The 18,996-nt window shown below is 45.2% G+C and overlaps 1 protein-coding gene and 1 pseudogene across 2 annotated transcripts in view; one reads left to right on the forward strand and one right to left on the reverse strand.

Annotated features, from left to right (window-relative positions):
* TMEM150C (transmembrane protein 150C) overlaps nucleotides 1-18,996 on the reverse strand; it is a 43,917-nt gene that overhangs the window by 21,077 nt on the left and 3,844 nt on the right. The gene's annotated exons all lie outside the window — the stretch shown is intronic.
* LOC136656186 (5S ribosomal RNA) lies at nucleotides 11,599-11,717 on the forward strand (annotated as a pseudogene).

Genomic DNA, 18,996 nt, shown 5'->3' on the forward strand with positions numbered 1-18,996 from the left:
ATGCTTAGGGGAGCAGACAGGAAAAGTACAGACAAACCCACTGTTTCAGGCCTTACAAAGGTACTCAAGGGACTGTGAGTGCATCCTCACTTCCCCTCCCCCCCAGCCAAATTGCATACGAGGCCCATAAAATCGTATTGGGTAATCCCAGATTAAGGATTGTTTAAAAAATGCACTAACCAAACCCAAAGCACATACGGTACAGCCTATATTTTTGCCTGCCCCAATCCTTTTTTCATGGTTTCTAGCTATAATCCCTCTTCTCCTTACTCAACACCTTTGCTTCTATCCCTATACAGCTTCCTGCCAGAAAATGTCAGCATTCCTCAGAACTAACAGAAAAGTAGGGATTATTTATTCCTCCAGTTTAAGTGCACATGCTTTTGTTGATTGGCATACTTTAATGATGAGCCGAGTCTGAGATTCCTCACTGCAATCTCCATGCATGATGTCAAATAAGCAAGATGCAGGTCATCCTGGGAAACAATTCTACAGCTTCCTCTACCCCAGTCCCCTCAAAGCTACTATGCCTACAAAATCCTACAAAATCATTAATGCCTACAAAATCATTAATGTCTACAAAATCATTAATGAAGCCTACAAAATCATTAATGAAGTTAATAGACGCTGTCACTTGGATACCTAGAGATATGCCAGCAGGGACACAAATCAATTTCCCTACGCTTCTAGTTCCCTCATAAGAAATTTCTGCCGGTGCTGGATTTTATTTAGCTCAGCATCATGCAGCAAAGGCTAAACCCTATCTCTCAAGGCTGCAGCAGTTTACCACTTTTCCTGATTTGAGATATGCACCACTTTCCATTCCTTTCTTCACCAAGATAATAATCAGTGGAAAAAAGTGCAAATCGAGATGTTTTGAACTGGTTTCAAAGAATCCTTAAGTGACATTCTGGCTAAACTAATAGTTACAGAATCTGTCCAAGACACGCTGTCGCTCATTTTCTTCCCAGAAACACAGGCACAGAAGGAGAAACGAGGTATCAAATGATTCTAAAATTGAGGGCAAGTTCACACATGCCATTTCGGGGCTTGATGACTGCTACACATTGATTATTACACCTATTCAAAGATCAGCTTTAAATATTGTGGTGCAAAGGCACCTTTCCCCATCATATAAATACTGCTAACAGCAAAAGGGTCTTCCCTGTGGTGTCATCTTGCACATGGAGCTTCCTACTGACAGAGGTCAAGATGGCTCCCTCTCTTCCATAATTTCATTATGCATATTCAGTCTGCAACCATTATATCTATAAAAAAATGAGGGATCCTGTTTTTGTACCCTTCTTTGATGATTTAGGTTTCTTATATTGCCTTTTGTTTATTTAAATTGACTGTAAGGTGCTTTCCATTGGACCATTTCAGCAACGTGGAGAGGGGGGATTTGCTGCATGGGTAACAGTCTATCCTCCATATCTACTTTACCCAGGCTTCGCGCACTGGAGAGGACACTGTTCCAGAACCACTATTCAGAGCGCAATACCATAGTCTTCCGAGACTGAAGGATGCCAACAAGATGCTTTGGGTGCTTCCTAATTGGAGGGGAAAGGTGGGATAAAAATACTTTAAATAAAGTAAAAATAAAGAGAATCATGACCCATGTGCTCCATGCAGAGACACATGAAGACTTGATTTATGCCAACCAAAATATATGGAATGTCCAATGCAACATCTTCTTTGACCTGAGTATTCTTAAACAGGATGAACAGTACCAAAGAGTAGCAAACAGCCTATCCTTTCAGTGCATAACCATGGGTGAACTATATGGGGAGCTATTTTTATTATGAAATACAAGGAAAAGACCTTAGGAATGTATGTCAACTATGCAACTTACATAATAGTACATTCAGGATTCCATGGGAAAATTTAGGGCGCAGTCCTAAAGACATGCTCATAAAGCATGTGAAGGCTATAAAGCAGAGGTTCTCATACATTTAGGCCGAGACCCACTTTTTAGAATGAGAATCTAACAGGATGCACTAGAAGTGATGTCATGATGAGAAGTGACATCATCAAGCAGGAAAATTTTTAACCATCTCAGGGCCCAATCCTATCCAAGTTTCCAGCACCGGTGCTGCTATGCCTATGGGGTATTCACTGCTTTCTGTGTTGGGGTAGCAGTCACAGAGACCTCCTTAAGGTATGGGAACATTTGTATCCATACCTTGGGGCTGTATTGCAGCTGCACCGGTGCTGGAAAGTTGGTTAGGATTGGGCCCTCAGGCGGCAATCCTACCCACATTTACCTGGGGGTAAGTTCCATTTACTATCATTGTTAAAAGAATATACATAGTAGCTTATACACAGGTATACATACATAGGTATGTATACATATACATACAGGTCTGTAATATTTCACCAAATGCAGTCACATACCATGGTAGCATCAGGTCTAATAGATTAAAAATAAAATAATTGAAACGAATGGGAACCACCTGAAATTGGCCTGTGATCCACCTAGTGGGCCCCAACCCACAGTTTGAGAAACACTGCTGTAAACCACATTCATGACTACTCTTGAGCCAGCTAGGCCAGTGTGAGGATGTGCACCAGCTTGTCAGCACTGGACCCTGCCAGGAAAGGGTATGTTCATGTTGGCCAAGGGAAGCTGGCGCAAGGGACAGGAGAAGGTGGCAAGAGGGCGGATCGGAGTCGGAGAGGAGGTGTTTTGGGTGGGGAGAGGGTGGAACACTAGATAGATCAGGCCCAGGAGGGGGTGGGGCCAGCCGCAGGACCACAAGCCATATTCTAACATCCTCCCGGCTAGCCCAATGGTACACTGGGCTGCTTGAATTTGTGCCAGAGGTTTTGCTGGTACAGATCCGTGGCCTATGGGTGGTTGGTGCACGACAAGGGGTAAAGGGATAAATATCCCCTTGCTCCAATTTGCCCTCCAACCACCTCCTAATCTGCACTGGATATAGCACAGGTCACTTGGCCTGCCTGTTCCAGCACAGTTTGGGATTGGGCTGTTACTCTCCCAGAATCTGGGAAGATCCTGCATTCAAATAACTGTCAAATCAGGCAGAGAGCAGAGGCAGGAAGCATGTAAACCTGCAGGAGACCACGGTTTTTCTCCAGGAGAAACATGAGATAAGTATCCAAAGAAGCTCCAGAACAAGATGGGCAAATGGTGTTGATGGGCAACAGAAAGGAATTATGTCATGAGGGGAATGTTCCCAAGAAAGCAGTATCAACATGAGATACCATACTGAGGAAAGAATGTATTCATACAGAAAAGCAAAATGGCCTTTGCCCTGTTATCGATTTCTCTACCCTTTCCGGGCCCCTTCCAACAAACTTCTCACATTCTCTGTTGTCGAACTCCAAGTAAACAGATGATGACAAAACTTGCCAAGCCTGGTTTTCTGGTAAAAAATGTTGCTCAGGGCGTGACAAAACTTGACTTTCTCCATCAAAAACCACCTAAAGAAACCAAACATTCACAGCAAATACCTTTTGATACCTTTCCTCAAGTCTAAAGTTTAAAAAAAGGCAGCTAGTTCTTCCCCAAATATCCCCACGTTACAAATTTGATCTGTTCTTCCATGCCGGTTACTGTTCAAGTCATAGATCATTTTTCATACATTAGAGCAGCTGTTTGGGAGCCGCTCTGCCAGGCTTCATCCCACTGCATCGCTGCCATTTTCAACAGCCCTAAACGACATGGCTGTCTTCCTCCTCCAATCGCAGCCTGGTGCAGGGGCAGATCCAGTGTTTGGAGGGGTGTGTGTGTGTGTGTGTGTGTGTGTGTGTGTGTCATGAGCACTACCTTAACTACAGAGCCCAGGTCAACCAGATAGGTAGACCTAGGCTCCAGCCCAGACTTGGAACCCAGATCTACCTGCTGGGAAGACCTGGGTTCCTGGTTGAGTTTATGGCCTCTGTGGCTGTTTGCTGGGCAGGCTGACCTGGGCTCACGTGGAGCTCCGAAGGTAGATGTGAGCTCACGCTCAGAGCCCAGATCTACCTGCAGGGTAGACCTGAGCTCCTGGTTGAGCTTATGGCCTCCATGGCCATTTGATGGGCAGGGTAGATCTGGGCTCCTATTCAGACTTGGAACCCAGATTTAACTCCACTCCTTTGGCCACCAATGCCCCATCCCAGTGGGCATTTCCCTGGCTCCCTGCTGCTGCAGCAGTTTGGGGGGGGGGGCATGCATCCATGGATCTGCCCATGGCCTGGTGACATTTTTGTGGAAAGGTCCTATGATACTAACCTACCCATTCAGTGTCAGCATTTAACCCATTTCTGCCCAGCCCACAGTTGTACACATTTGATCCCTGTTGCATATAAGCAATGTTGGGTAGAAATGGCTTAAACACTACAGCAGCATGATGGGATGAAGCGATGGAGAAGCATTTCCCATATGGCTGCTGTAAACATAGAAAAGCCACTTTCATACCATTCTCTTGACATCTCTTGGGACAAGAGTGTGGATGTGTGTAGTCACCTGGCGGACAGTAACCTACAGTGGGGTAAATCACAACAGGACAAAAGCCCCAATTCGGCAGACTCACATATTTGCCACAGGTTCAGCCACCGGCTTGACTGAAACTCTGGTGTTGCCACGGAGTCCTTCGGTGCCTCGGTGGCTGCTCCATGAACCTGCAAGAAGAATCTCTGCTGTCCAGAGACCTCTGCCATCTGTACGTATTCAGTCTGGGAGGCCTTACAAGTTGGCAGACCCTGGCTTTCCTCTGGGCTACGTAGAAGGGATGTTCAGCCCAAATCAGTAGACCTCACACATGGAGATGGAGCCAGTTTCAAATGAGAACAAGCCAGTTTCAATTTACTGCCTCCTTTAGGCCAGGCAGGTGACTGAGACACACTGACTACCTGGCCGCAGCCTCTTTCATAGGTGACTGATGCTGCTGAACAAGCTCTTTCCCATGGCCTGGTTCCACGTTGCCATGGCGACAAGCTCAGGTTGTTCTACTCCCACAGTAGTTCTCAGGTTGTTCTACTCCCACAGGCCTCATTCTCACACAGCAGCAAATTGGTGTCTGGACTGTGCCCCTTCACATGGCAGGTTAGGGTTGGCGTGCAAGAATTTTCTGCCATTTAAAAACAAAAAAATCACCATCCACAAATAAGATGCAGTCTTGTTTGCTTCCCACCAGTGGGGTCACTAGGGGGGTGCAGGGGGTGCAGACCACACCGGGTGACATGCACAGGGGGTGACGCGCACGGGGGTGTGTGTGACGCGCACTGGGGGGGTGAAATGCTAAAATCATAGTGGCTAGAAGTAATACCATCATGTTATATACCGTTGGATGCAGAATTTCAAGAGGAATGCAATGCAAAAAAACCATAGTGAAATATCTCCTTTCTTTCAAAGGTTATGGCCAACAAACCAGAGAACAAAAAATGCATGGATCCTTATGGAAAGTGAAAGTGAGCCATATCGTGAATTTACTCATGAGTAGGTGAATGTGCCTTAGACCATTGGAAAGGGCAGGCTGAGAGGAATCCAACACCAGAATGGTCCTGATTCAAAGAATGCAGCCCCCAAAAACACCTGAGAAGGAAGTCCCTTCCTCCAAGCAGATGAATGTATTGAGCCTTATGGAAAGTGAAACTAAGCCTCACAGTCAAGTTTAGTCGACTCACGGTCAAGTAAGCAAATGTGCCTTGGTTGGTGTGGAAGATCAGGTGAATGCAAGGCTACCAGAATGGTCCTGATCCTATGCACCTGGAGCTAAACAAGTGCTCCAGTAGGGCTGCCCCCCCCCCCACTAAAAAGAATCAAAACAGAGGCTGCAGCTGATAAGGTGAAAAATTTTGAGACTTGCAAAGCCAGGTGGATCCTGACAGTGATCTGGTTTAAACAGAAGTTCTTAAATTGAACTGGGCACTGGGTAGGGCTAACAACCTTACTGGTTTTGGAGGGGGGTATTATTGCAGGCAGGCTACAGAGGAAATTCACTTGGTGGAACAGGGCTGGCTTCTGCTTATTTAATTATTTGTTTTACTTTAATTATTTATACTTATTTATTTATTTTAATTTGCCTGATGATGTTACTTCCACCATGACATCACTTCTGGTGGGTCTTGGACACATTGTCATTCTAAAAAGTGGGTCCCAGTGCAAAAAGTTACAATAAGGTGTTAGTAAGTTGACACCCTTGGGGGTGGGTGTGACACCACTAGTGACTAAAATCACTAACATCATAATTTGGAAGAATAATACCATCGTGTTATACATCAGTTAATGCGTAATTTCATGCAGAATGTGTTCTATCTTTGTCCTATCAAAAGGTGCAGCCAAAAAACCAGTGGGGGCGGAGCGATGGTACATCACCACGCCCACCACCTGGGGTACTGCCCCGCCCACTGCATGGGGGGGTGATGAGCTGGCATCCCGCACCGGGTGACATGAACTCTAGTGGCGCCACTGCTTCCCACAACACTCCCCAGCACTGATGAACATGGGAAAAAATAGTTTGATAAAGGCTTCTGTTAAACATGGTAACCTTCATTTTCTCTCTCTGATTTTTAATGCTCCCTTGGTCAATGTCCCTCAAAGCAGCTAACAGTCTGCACAGATCAAAATAGGGACACCCTTGGGTACAGGGTGCCCAGATGTCCTCTTTTTCAATATATATAAATTTATTAATTACAAGAAGGCTATACGCTGCCTGCTCAAAGGGAAAAGGAAGATATTTAAGTTCTTTTCCATGAGGTTAAAAAAGAGGGCATGTCCTGGAAAAAGAGGACATCTGGTCACCCTTTAGCCAAGGGTGTCCCTATTTTAATCTGTGCAGGCAGCACATAGCCTTCTTGTAATTAATAAATTATACGTAATATAGTTTTCAATTTTATAATAACATAGCATTTAAATTAAGCACAAGAAATCAATATATAAGTGCTTTTAGCTTTTATTTGGTCAGGTCCTATATTTTTCTTGGATGTCCTACATTTTGGAGTGCCTGGGCCTCTTTTGCGGTTATGACATCTGGTCACCCTGCTTGGGTATCTGATGAATGGACAGACATCTTCAGATGTCCATGGATAAAACTGTGTCAGGCCTGTTGCCATAGGGAATCTCAGGGACCCATCTTCTAATTCTTTGTAAGGCACCATGTGCCATCATCACCATCATCATCTACAACAAATACAGCTGGTTGCAGAAAGACAATGGCTAGATAGCACTAAAAGGCCTTGGTGCAGAAGCAATCAATGTTTAATCTAACAGCGCAATCCTCTCCTGCACAGGCAGGCCGCAGTGGCCTGCACTGTATCCAGCACAGGTTAGGAGACGGCTGGAGGTCACCTCGGGGTAAGGGGATATTTCCCCTTACCTCATGTCAAGCCCCAGCCACCCCAATGGGGCTACTCAGGTCTGTGCCAGCTATTTAGCTAATCTGAGCAGCCCATGTAAAGCTGCAAGGCACAGCAAGCTATACTGGGTCAAATGGACGTCGGATTGCACTCTTAATGGGTTTAGTTATATGTCTCTTGCATTTACATCCCAGCCTTCTTTTAACCAGCAGAGGGTGCAGAACATGGGGCTTATCTCATTGTATCAATCTCACACTGTGAGGAGGGTTAAGCTGAAAGACAGAAACATCTGAACTGGAACTGGGTCAATATTTCAATCATAAAATTGTAAGGCAGAAGAGGCAGAATTATAAACCTCTTCTTAAAAACCCATAAATATTTATTTGGAAGCAAATTCCACTGACGTCACTGAGACTCACTTGATGCCTTAATGATTAAACATGGTTTGTGTGTTTATCACATCTGCATCCTTACAGCTGATGGGCACTAGAGGGCACAAATGCTGCTCAGATTTCATATCAAAGATTCAAGTAGTTTTTGTACCAAACCCCAGATTAACAACCCTTAGGGACCTTAGTTCCCAAGAAGGGGGTGGATGAACAATTCCCTAACAAAGATTTCAAGAATACCCTTTTATTTCCTGCTCTCCTAAAAGTGATAATTGCAATGCATCTTATATCAGAAGCAGCGATCCAGTTCCATGCCACAGGACACACTGAAAAGATAGCATGAGCTGGGGCCAAGTCCCGCGTTCATAAAGCCTCAAGATGAGGGCATCGGCATCGGTCTCCCCTCTAGAAGCCAGGCATATTAGTGACAACCATGGAACCCATGCTAGGAGTTATACAGTGGTTGACCAGCACTAAAGAGTTATAGCAGATGCTTTATAGCTGCTTTGCTCTTCCCATCATTCCAGCACTGGATAGTAGGAGATGGAATAGATGGCAGTAAGGCAGTGGTTCTCACACATTGAGCACCATGACCCACCGGGACAGAATGAGAATCTGTCGGGACCCACCAGAAGTGATGTCATGACCAGAAGTGACCTCATCAAGCAGGAAAATTTTTTAACTACCCTAGGCTGCAATCATACTCACACTTACCCTGGAGTAAGTTTCCTTTACTATCATTGTTAAAAGAATATACATAGTAGTTTGTTAAAAGTACAGGTCTATAACATTTCCCCAAATGCAGTCACATATCATGGTAGCATCAAGTCTAATATATTAAAAATAAAATATTGAAATGAATGGGGACCTGCCTGAAATTGTCTCACCACCCACCTAGTGGGTCCCAACCCACAGTTTGAGAAACAGTGCAGTAAGGAACATTGGTACCAGCAACCTGGAAACCAGGGAGAACTAGCTGGTCACAAAGGAATAAATTTCCTTTGGCTTGGAAGTGACCTCCCTTGAGTGCCTGCCTTTCCACCCTTATGAAGGCATGACAAACCATCCAGCACACACTGGGGGGGTGGGAGAGGCAAATAGGGCAACTTTCTCCAAATTGGAGTTTTCTTACTGGAAGTTTCAGTCTCAGGCTGACTCCTCCTCCATGGGCATGGACTGTTGCCTGGCAAAGTGTCCTGAGCAGGTGGAGATGCATTTCAAAGTGTAGGTGGAAAGCATTTGAATTCCCCCCTCAAAAAAAAGAAAGAAATGACCTTCATGCATTTAGACAACTATCACAAAATTTCCTTCTCCCTGACATGCTGGTTTTCTATGGATAGGGAGCTTAATTTGTGGGAGAGTATTCAAGAATGTGATTCCCTCCGACTGCAGGAAATGATTCACCACTCAATGCTACTGAATGAACAAACTGGTTTCATCATGTACTGCCACAAGTGCAGAATGACTGCCTTAGCTATGACGGACTAAAGTGAGCATTCTGCTAAGGTGTTCCACCAATATCTGCCTTAGGAACAGTTGTCACTTGTTTTCACTTGCAGCAAGCCAAGAGTCATTCCTTGTTGCTACACTGCAGCTCCGGAAGGCAGAAGCAAGAAGCAATGCTCTGGGGTAAACCCACTGCTGCAGAGAGAAGAGAATGCACACAACGGTGCATCTTTGGTTCCATTCTTAGCCACAGGACTGCCTTGCCTGCATTAGCAAATGCATCATGCTGGATAAACTGTCAGATATTCAGGGCAGCACATCAGTCAGCTCTTAACGCCAGGATTACATGGATTGGGATGGATGGCAGCTCATTTTGCAGCTCCAAGTCAGAGATCAAGCTTTCAAGCTTAAGCTCACTCTGTAAACTAAGAAGCCAAAATATTGAGTTTGACAAACAAGCTCCATGACTGCACATGCGGATGGTACTAACTTTGAAAGTGCTTGAGGCAGGAGCCTGGTGCGAGGCAGGGTGATTTTGTAGACCACTTGGCTGCAAGTGGGTCAGTGACCCACTTTGTGTACATTAACCTCGGGATGCTTAGTCCTTGGATGGGATGTTTAGCAGAAACCAGAATGGACTGGTTCCACTTTGGCAAAACGCTGAAGCAGACTGTGGAATCCATAATAGACTCTGGAATCCTTTCCATGAGTAGATAAAGCTAGTAGATAAAAATTCAGGAAGGGAGCCAATGCCTCACTAGAACAAGCCAAAATGTGGAGTGAACCAGGCAGACCAGAAATCATGCTGCACACTTCACACCTTGGGCCTCCAGTCTGAAGTTCTTCTTGCGTTGATTTTGTTTCAACCCCTTGTTCTTTGCACAATCAGGCCTACCACGGCATGCTAGCCAGGTATAACCACATGATACAGCAACCTTGCTGGAACTAAGCAGGGTTAAAGGCCCAATCCTATCCAACTTTCCAGCACTGATGCAGCCATGCCAACAGGGCTTGCGCTGCATCCTGCAGTGGAAGGGCAGTCGCAGAGGCCTCCTCGAGGTAGGGTATCATTTATTCCCTTACCTGGGGTGACACTGCAGCTGCATCAGCACTGGAAAGTTGGATAGGATTGGGCCCTTCGTCTGATCAGTGCCTGAGTGGGTGACTGCTGGGGAATCCTGCATATAGACCTTCAGTTTCATGAAGGAAGAAAGGCAGAATAGAAAAGCAATTAAATAAAGACACAAAACAGTATGAATGGAATACTTGCCAGTTCCAACCTGCAGTTGTTGGCATGGTGCAGTCTCAATGTACCACTTCAGAATGACATGGGGACACGACTTCTTTGAAAGTGGTCCCCTACCTACCAGCCAGTGATGCTTCTGATTTGGGAAACCAGCAATGTGTTTATCCTACAAACAGCGCTTGTACATCATTCTGTTTACAGGATGGACCATTGATTCTTGCAAGCTTCTAGACTAGACTCCTGCTACTCATCTGACCTCATATCCATGACAACAGGCACCCCTCCCACTCTGCATTTTAAAGGACATGGGGCTATTGAAGACAGGCTCAGTCAGGCAGAAAGCAACCAGTCCTCAGTATAATGAAGATATTGGCTGGAAGCTCTTTTTAACTGACAACATGCTGTACATCCAGTAGGTTCAAATGGATGTAGGGCTCCTGTAACTTCAGTGATGCTTTATCCTTTCCTTCTGAACTATTTCTACATTATTGTGCAGTGCCTAAATTATAAGAAAAAGAAATACTGTATATGCCAGGGTTTCACTCTGCTTGGAAACTCCATCTAACTGGGAAGTCCTTCCTCCTAATTCCCAATGCGTAGTTCTTTGTACTGTGTTCTCCACTTTCTCAGGGACACTCTTACTTCATATGTTCTAAGAATGGGCCCTAACATAAATTAAGCTGTGTAACTGAGTATTTTCTTAACCTACAGTAGATTACAATACGAGACTCAGCAGCGAAGTGGGTTGTGTTTCACTGCATTTGCCTGTAAACGGATGGATCAAATAGCTGTGTTATGCGGTATTACAGATGAACAAATTAGTGTGATTCAGCTTCAGGACTCTTGTAATCCAAGAGTGATTTCTGAAGCCTTACTCACCCATTTCTGTGATGGCAAAAACAAGTCTAGCAATTTTAGTATCTTATAACATGAAGACCTCCATGGTGACAGGACCATTGCATCCTAGACAACTATGTCCTAGTCAAATGTGTTCCAATAGCAGACACTTGTGTCATTCTTTTTGCATCCTGGACACTTGTGTACCAAATATATGCATAGGTATATTAGATGTACTTTTTTATTTTTAAAAGGCAAAGGTAGAGATAGGTTAGGGCTGGAATAAGAAGCTGAGGGTGTATAAAATGGGTTTGTTGCCCAGTTATATTTTGCTTGTTGCCCAGTTACAGTGAGATGCAAATGAGCAGGCTGCAAAAAACCAGGGATGTCTGTTACCCTGCACATGCCCGATCTCCTCTGATCTCGGAAGCTAAGCAGGGTCAGGCCTGGTAGTACTTGGATGGGAGACCGCCTGAGAATACCGGGTGCTGCAGGCTTATACCATGATCTTGGAAGCTAAGCAGGGTCAGGCCTGGTTAGTACTTGGATGGGAGACCGCCTGGGAATACCGGGTGCAGTAGGCTTATACCATGATCTCGGAAGCTAAGCAGGGTCAGGCCTGGTTAGTACTTGGATGGGAGACCGCCTGGGAATACCGGGTGCTGTAGGCTTACGCCATAGTCTTTCGAGACTGAAGGTTGCCAACCGAATGTCCAGGGATGCCAATGACCAGGACACAATAGCCCAGGATGCAAATGCCCCCCTAGTACCAAACCCCATGCCTTACTTGGACATCACAGAGAATAACAATGCAGGAGAAGCAGGTAAGCTTCACAATCAATGGTACCTGAGTGTGACTTTGTGTGCAAATAATCACTAGGAGGTCAATGACATTGAAAAACCAAGTATTGTTTTAAAGAATCCTACAAAAGGGAGGAGCTTAGTTCAGCTACATGTTCATGTCAAACCAATCAAAGACATTAAAGCCAATCAAGAATGTGGGTCCCTCTTCTTTTCCTTAACCTTTTTGCAGAAATAGACTTTTGAGTTGCCTGGAAATTTTGCCTCTGCTATTTTATCTATGACACTCAGGGCCTTCCAGAACTGACTGGATGTTGATCTCCCCCCCCCCCTCCTGTGAGGAGGAGGGGGAAATAGCACATCTTAAAAAGCCTACCATTGATGATGCCATGGGTCCAAACAACTGGATACTTTATGGACACCTGGGATAGTTTATGGACACCTATCTGCCCACTCACCTGGTCAGGTAGGGCCTGGATGCCCAATCAGTTGTTGTATGCCAGTCCCAGCAAGGAAGACTAGCTAGGGCCTATTGTTCTGGGGATAAGCATGACATTAAGGGTTTACCATCCTGTCCCCACCACCTGCGCCATGGACGATGGGCAGGGGGCATAGCATATTGGTAGCACTGCTACTGCCAGTAACTGCCCCTTGCCTGCTCCCCTGGGGGTCCCAATCCCTGTCCTGTTTCTTCCGCCTCTCCACCACTCCATCTGCAGTGCCAACAGAGTTGGTCTTCGTCTTGTTCCATCAGCAGAAGGCCTGCATAGGATTGAGCCCTAAAACCAGTGGTTTATAATATGACCTGTTGGACATTGAATCCTGTAATGGCATGAATTCAAAAGTGTCTCAGGAAGAATTTCAGGACAATGTCTACAGCACCAGGATTTCTCAACAGCTTTTTAAGATGCTACCGCATGACAGAAACCTCTGGGGGCTGTTAGAAGGGTCCAAAAATAAGAGAAATGGGGAAAAAGCAGGGATGTTTGCCACTATCCCCTTCTGGTTCCAGAGGCTTTAGCAGTTAATTATTCAAGCATTTTTAAAATAGTCATCCAACTGCTAAACCATGATGGCAAGAGAGCAGGCTCCAGAGGAAAGAAAAAGAGCCTCTGAATTTGACCTAACAAGAGTTGGCTTTGCTGAAGGCCTAAATAACTGGAATGGAACTGAGTTTCCCAAGGTCAAGAGAGACACAAATGAAGAGCATCTTAGCTGAATCAACAAATAGTCTTTCCAGTTCCAGTACTTTTCCACAGATCAACACGTCCTCCCTTTCTAAAGTCTTGTAAGACTAGAAAATGGTATCAAATTTAAACAACCAACTTTGATCTTTTTGTTTCCCCTTCCAAACACAACCTCTATGATCCCCATTCCCTTTTTCTATTAGGAAGCCAATTAATTGGGGGGAGTGGGTGGGGGGTGATTCAGTTCAAATTCTGCTATCCCCTTAGGACCTCCCTGCAATCCTTAGGAAAAATGTTGCATCAGCAAAGGATATAACTCATTTGTTAACATAATAAGCTCTTCTGGGTTGAGAAATAATTGTCTTCTACCTCTTCTAATGTTGTTGTTTCTTAAACTGGACCAAAGTAAGAGGGGGAAAAAAAGAATAGTTGTAATTTTCGTACATGAGAATTCCAGGAACAAACCCCACATTCCATGCTATAATGCCCACTTCTCGTGGCCATACATATTTCTATATATGGCCCTACCACTGCTTTCCTTTCCAAGTCAGTCTAAAACAGTTATTTTCAACCAGTGTGCCGTGGCACATTGGTGTGCCACAAATGATCCAGAGATGTACTGCAAGAGTTTGGAGGAAGGTAATTCATTAGTAGGGCCACTGAAGGATGTGATCCTGCACCAGCAGCAAGGTGTGCCTTGTCATTTATCCAAAAACTGATGGTATGCCTTGACAATTTTAGTGCCATGAGATGAAACAGGTCAAAAATTGCTGTTGTATTGCATTCTAGAAGACCCACTCTGCCAAAGACCTCCAGCAGCTCATGGATCGTTTTAGCAAGGCCTGCCAAGATTTTGGGCTGACGATCAGCCTTAAGAAAACACAGGTCATGGTTCAGGATGTGGACTCACCTCCCTGCATTACAATCTCTGCGCATGAACTGGAGGTTGTCCATGACTTTGTGTACCTTGGCTCAATGATCTCCGACACTTTCTCTCAATACCGAGCTAAACAAACACATCGGTAAAGCAGCTACCACGTTTTCCAGACTCACAAAGAGAGTCTAGTCCAACGAGAAGCTGACGGAACATACCAAGATTCAGGTCTACAGAGCTTGCGTCCTGAGTACACTTCTGTACTGCAGTGAGTCGTGGACTCTTCAATCACAACAGGAGAGGAAACGGAACGCTTTCCACATGCGCTGCCTCCGATGCATTCTCGGCATCAACTGGCAGGACAAAGTTCCAAACAACACAATCCTGGAACGTGCTGGAATCCCTAGCATGTATGCACTGCTGAAACAGAGATGCCTGCGTTGGCTCGGTCATGTCGTGAGAATGGATGATGGCCGGATCCCAAAGGATCTCCTCTATGGAGAACTCGTGCAAGGAAAGCGCCCTACTGGTAGACCACAGCTGCGATACAAGGACATCTGCAAGAGGGATCTGAAGGCCTTAGGAGTGGACCTCAACAAGTGGGAAACCCTGGCCTCTGAGCGGCCCGCTTGGAGGCAGGCTGTGCACCATGGCCTTTCCCAGGTTGAAGAGACACTTGGCCAACAGACTGAGGCAAAGAGGCAAAGAAGGAAGGCCCATAGCCAGGGAGACAGAGCAGGGAGAGACTGCACTTGCTCCCAGTGTGGATGGGATTGTCACTCCCGAATTGGCCTTTTCAGCCACACTAGACGCTGTTCCAGAACCACCATTCAGAGCACGATACCAGAGTCTTTCGAGACTGAAGGTTGCCAACTACTGAGAAGAACGCAAATGTTGAGAAAAGATTCTTACTCTTCCATCCAGTACATGAAGGGATTTTGCCAGGTACTACTGAGCTTGAACTGAGAACCCTGGGTCTAAGACTTGGACTTTGCAAAGTGAGCGACAGAGCACTGTTTGTTCGGGTGAAGAAAAGAGTGAGCAGCAGTGGTCTCTATGGCTGACAGGCAAGTTGACGCTCTGAATTGGCCAAACTAGATATAAATGCTAGGAAGATCCTGGCCTTCTGTCTTCATCTGGTCAACTGAATCTCCTGTTGGCTGCCCTTTCAGCTTCCTAAGCCAGAGAACACACCTTCCAGGTCTCAATTTGGGAACGGCTATCCACTGTTCCAGTCTTACCCAGTTAGCTTTCTTCACTAAAATTCCAGGGAGCCCAGTGGCATCGCTGGGAGGGGTGCGGGGGGTACGGGCCGCACCAGGTGATGCGTGACACCACTACTAGCCAAAAATTTTTTAAATCTTGGTACTTTCAAATAATATTATCATGTTATATCATTCAATACACAATCTCATGCAGAAGGCAATGAAACAAACCACGCTGAAATATCTCTATTCTATCAAAACGTATAGCAAAATGCAATGGTGCATCATCATGCCCAGTGCCAGGGGGTGTTGCCCCGCCCCCCCCACAGCATGGGAGGAGGTTCATCATGGGGGTGATGTGCTAGCCTCTCATATTGGATGATGCAAACTTTAGTGATGCCACTGGGACAGCCTCAAACCCAGGGAATCACACTCATCAGCAGTTCGTTTATCAGATAGCTGGTTTCCTTCGGGAAACTGAAAGTGAGGATTTTATGCCTTTTAAGGCATTCTGAGGCCCAGGGAAGTCCCTGGAGGGACTATGCCTATATGGCATAAAAACATCACTTCCAGTTCCCTGAGAGAAACTGGAAGTCAGGTTTTTTCAGCTCTAGCAGCCATACTTAAAGCCTGTAGAGGCAGCGGGAGGACCTCTGCGGGCTTCAGAAAGCCTGCCAAAGGGGTCAGAGCACAGCTCTGGTTCCCTTCAGAGAGCTTAAGGGGCCAAAAATCACGGGTTTGCTTATCCGCGATTTTCGTTATCCACGGAGGAGTCCAAGAACAGATTCCCCGTGGAAACCGAGGACCCACCTGTACTTTTAACAGGCTACTATGTATATACTTTTAACAATGATAGTCAACGGGGCTTTTCCCAAGTAAGAATGGATAGGATTGCAGCCATTGGGATGTTTGGGGAATTTTTGTTAAACAGATCAGAAATTGCTTGGGAGGGTTAGGAGGGTTCTTTATTTTAAATAAATGTTTAAACTTATACGTATTATAAAATTTTAATTTACAGTACTTACTTAATTTGATTTGATTTTGTTGTATGGGGGGGTATTAAAAATCTCCCTGCTTGATGATGTCACTTTTGACCGTGACATCACTTCCAGGTTAATGACATCACTTTCGATGGGTCCCAACATCACTTCTGATGGGCCCCTTGTCATTCTAAAAAGGTGGGTCCTGGTGCTATGACGTTTGAGAACCACTGATGTAGGGAATTGTCAAAGGACTGAAACACAACACCTAAAATCCTGAAACCCCTAGGAGCAAAGATGCGAACGCTCCACTAAAGCACAGACATTGAAGACTAAAACACAAATTTCTCCAGCTAGAAGTTCACTAAGCCTGGGTAAATTCAAGTTAAAATCTGGCTCCTATCTCAATTCACAACATATTGAGTAGGAAGCAAAAGGGAAACATGGCACAAGCCACATCATGAGCTAAGGTTGGTCAGTAGCAACAGTGCCACAGATGGAAAGAGCATAGTCGTGCATGCTTCCAGAGTTCTCAAGGGCTGGCCCATCCATGAGGTTGACTGAGGAGGCTATGCCAGACAACAGATTGGTGGGGGAACCCACTTCTGCCCACCTACTTGTCTCCAATGCTTTTCCAGTTACCTAGATTGGAAAACAAAGACAGGGATGGATGTTCTGAATATGTACATGTTAGGCCTTGGTTAGCATGTGGAGCCTGAACCGAACTAAGTCAGTAACGGAGAAGTTGCTAGCAGTTCCTAGCTGCAAGAATGTGAGTAAACAAACACAAAGATTGTTGTCTCTCCTCTGCTGGCCAGAAAAGACAGACAACAAGAATTACAACCCATTGGAATGTAGCACCTTTGCAGACAGAACAGCGCCTTATCAAGCTGATGAAATGCAGCTGTGGATCTCCAGTTGGGAGGGGTAAGAACTAGGAGGGCTGGCAACCAGACCCACTCCAAGAAGGTTCTGTCCTCAAAAGTTTCTGATTGGACAGTCTAAATAAGTATGAAGTCACCTCAGTACTATTAGCATAAGAAGTATAATAATGAGGGCGCAAGAGCCCTTCTTGGACAGAGTTTTGGGTACACCATCCTGCACGCTGGGAGCTCCGTTGTCCAACATGGGCATCTGGCCTCGCAGGTAGCCTGGAGCTAAAAGATCTACAAGAAGCTGACCCAGGTGAGAGATAGGGATTAATAGAGATAGCCAGCTAGCTTTATTATTTTATGCTGATACGTTTCCTAGATGTTTATGCCCCTAGCATTTGCTACCTTATGTAACTTATGTAACCTTATGTACTTAATAAACTAAAATCTATTTTACTAAGTTGTTTCATTGTCTGTTGGGGACAAAGCTTCAGAATCCTGCCTAGCCGTTCAGCAAGCTACCAAGTGCTCACTGAGGTCTAGTAACTTGAGGACTGAAGCTTTAATTGGAGAAAGCACTCATGCCTGCAAGGGATAGAATTAAGCCTAGAGGGTCTCAGTGTCCCTGAACTGAGACACTGGCATGTACAGGGTGGTGGCAGTACTACTGAACAGGGGGCCTTGAGGGCTTTAGGGTTCGAGAACCAAGAACTCTGAGCACCCCAAACCTCCCCCCCCCCCCAAGTTTGTGACAATGGAGTAAAAAAGGTTGAGTGGAGGGGAGGAGATGGGTGGGTTAGAAGAAGAAGCAAAGGCTGGCACATCACCTGGCAACAGATGGCAGCATTTGACATGCTGCATTATGTGCCAGGAAGCCTTCGGCTGGCCCTGGGATTCAATCCTACATACTTACTTGAGAATAAGCCCCAAATGGAACATAATACTTTTGAGTAGGTTTTCTGTAGAATTGGATCATAAGGAATAACAAATGTGCAAAACCCAGAGCTGAAATTAGGAGAGGAAGAGAAGCTGCATGGGGAGGATTCACTATTCAAACCCAACCTTCTCCAACAGTTTTTATTTTTTCTTCAAAAGGTACAAACCCAAACCAGAGAAAATATGTCCAATTCAACCCCCTTCACCCAAGACTGTGGCTCTATAATCCAACCACCCCTCAGAGCTGCTAGGGCAAATGTTCCTTAAATACAGACCACTTCTGATGAAATGACATTGATGTTCTGGAACTGAGGCTGCGACTTGGGAAGGGTCAAATCTCAAGAAAGGAGACAGATCTGTCAGGAGTCTTAACCCATTTTCAGAAGACAAAGGAAAAGAGAGGAATACACAGGATTTCAAAAGGGTGGGAATTGTTGTAAGAAGGAAACGATTTCTCTTTCATCAGAGCAAATAAGTCAGATTGGTACAGACCCATAATTTGATTTGGCTCACACACAGATAATTTCTGCATACTTAATTAACATACACTAAAGGTTTGTTCTCACATATACGTTTATCGGTTAATACTATAGCATCCAGTGATGACTTGCATATGTGAATTGATCATCACAGATGCAATATCCCAGAAAGAAATGTCCCACATGCAATGCTTTTTAGTGACACTAATTTAAACATTCAGCTACTACCTGTAGTCACCAAGTGTACAGAAAGCATGCGATATCTGTGCATGTGTGAACCTGAGGACTGCCAGCTGCATGTGTGAACTGACTTGCCTGAAAAGCATTGTGGATAGAATGGAAGTTTTGTGGGTGAAAGTTTTGCATGTGTTGTTGCATCAGTGACAGTTCTAAAGCGCTGAACATGCATGTGAAACAATTATAAGTGTCATTCAGAGTGTGA

This window comes from Tiliqua scincoides, chromosome 6 (genome assembly GCF_035046505.1).
Source record: "Tiliqua scincoides isolate rTilSci1 chromosome 6, rTilSci1.hap2, whole genome shotgun sequence".
NCBI lineage: Eukaryota > Metazoa > Chordata > Lepidosauria > Squamata > Scincidae > Tiliqua > Tiliqua scincoides.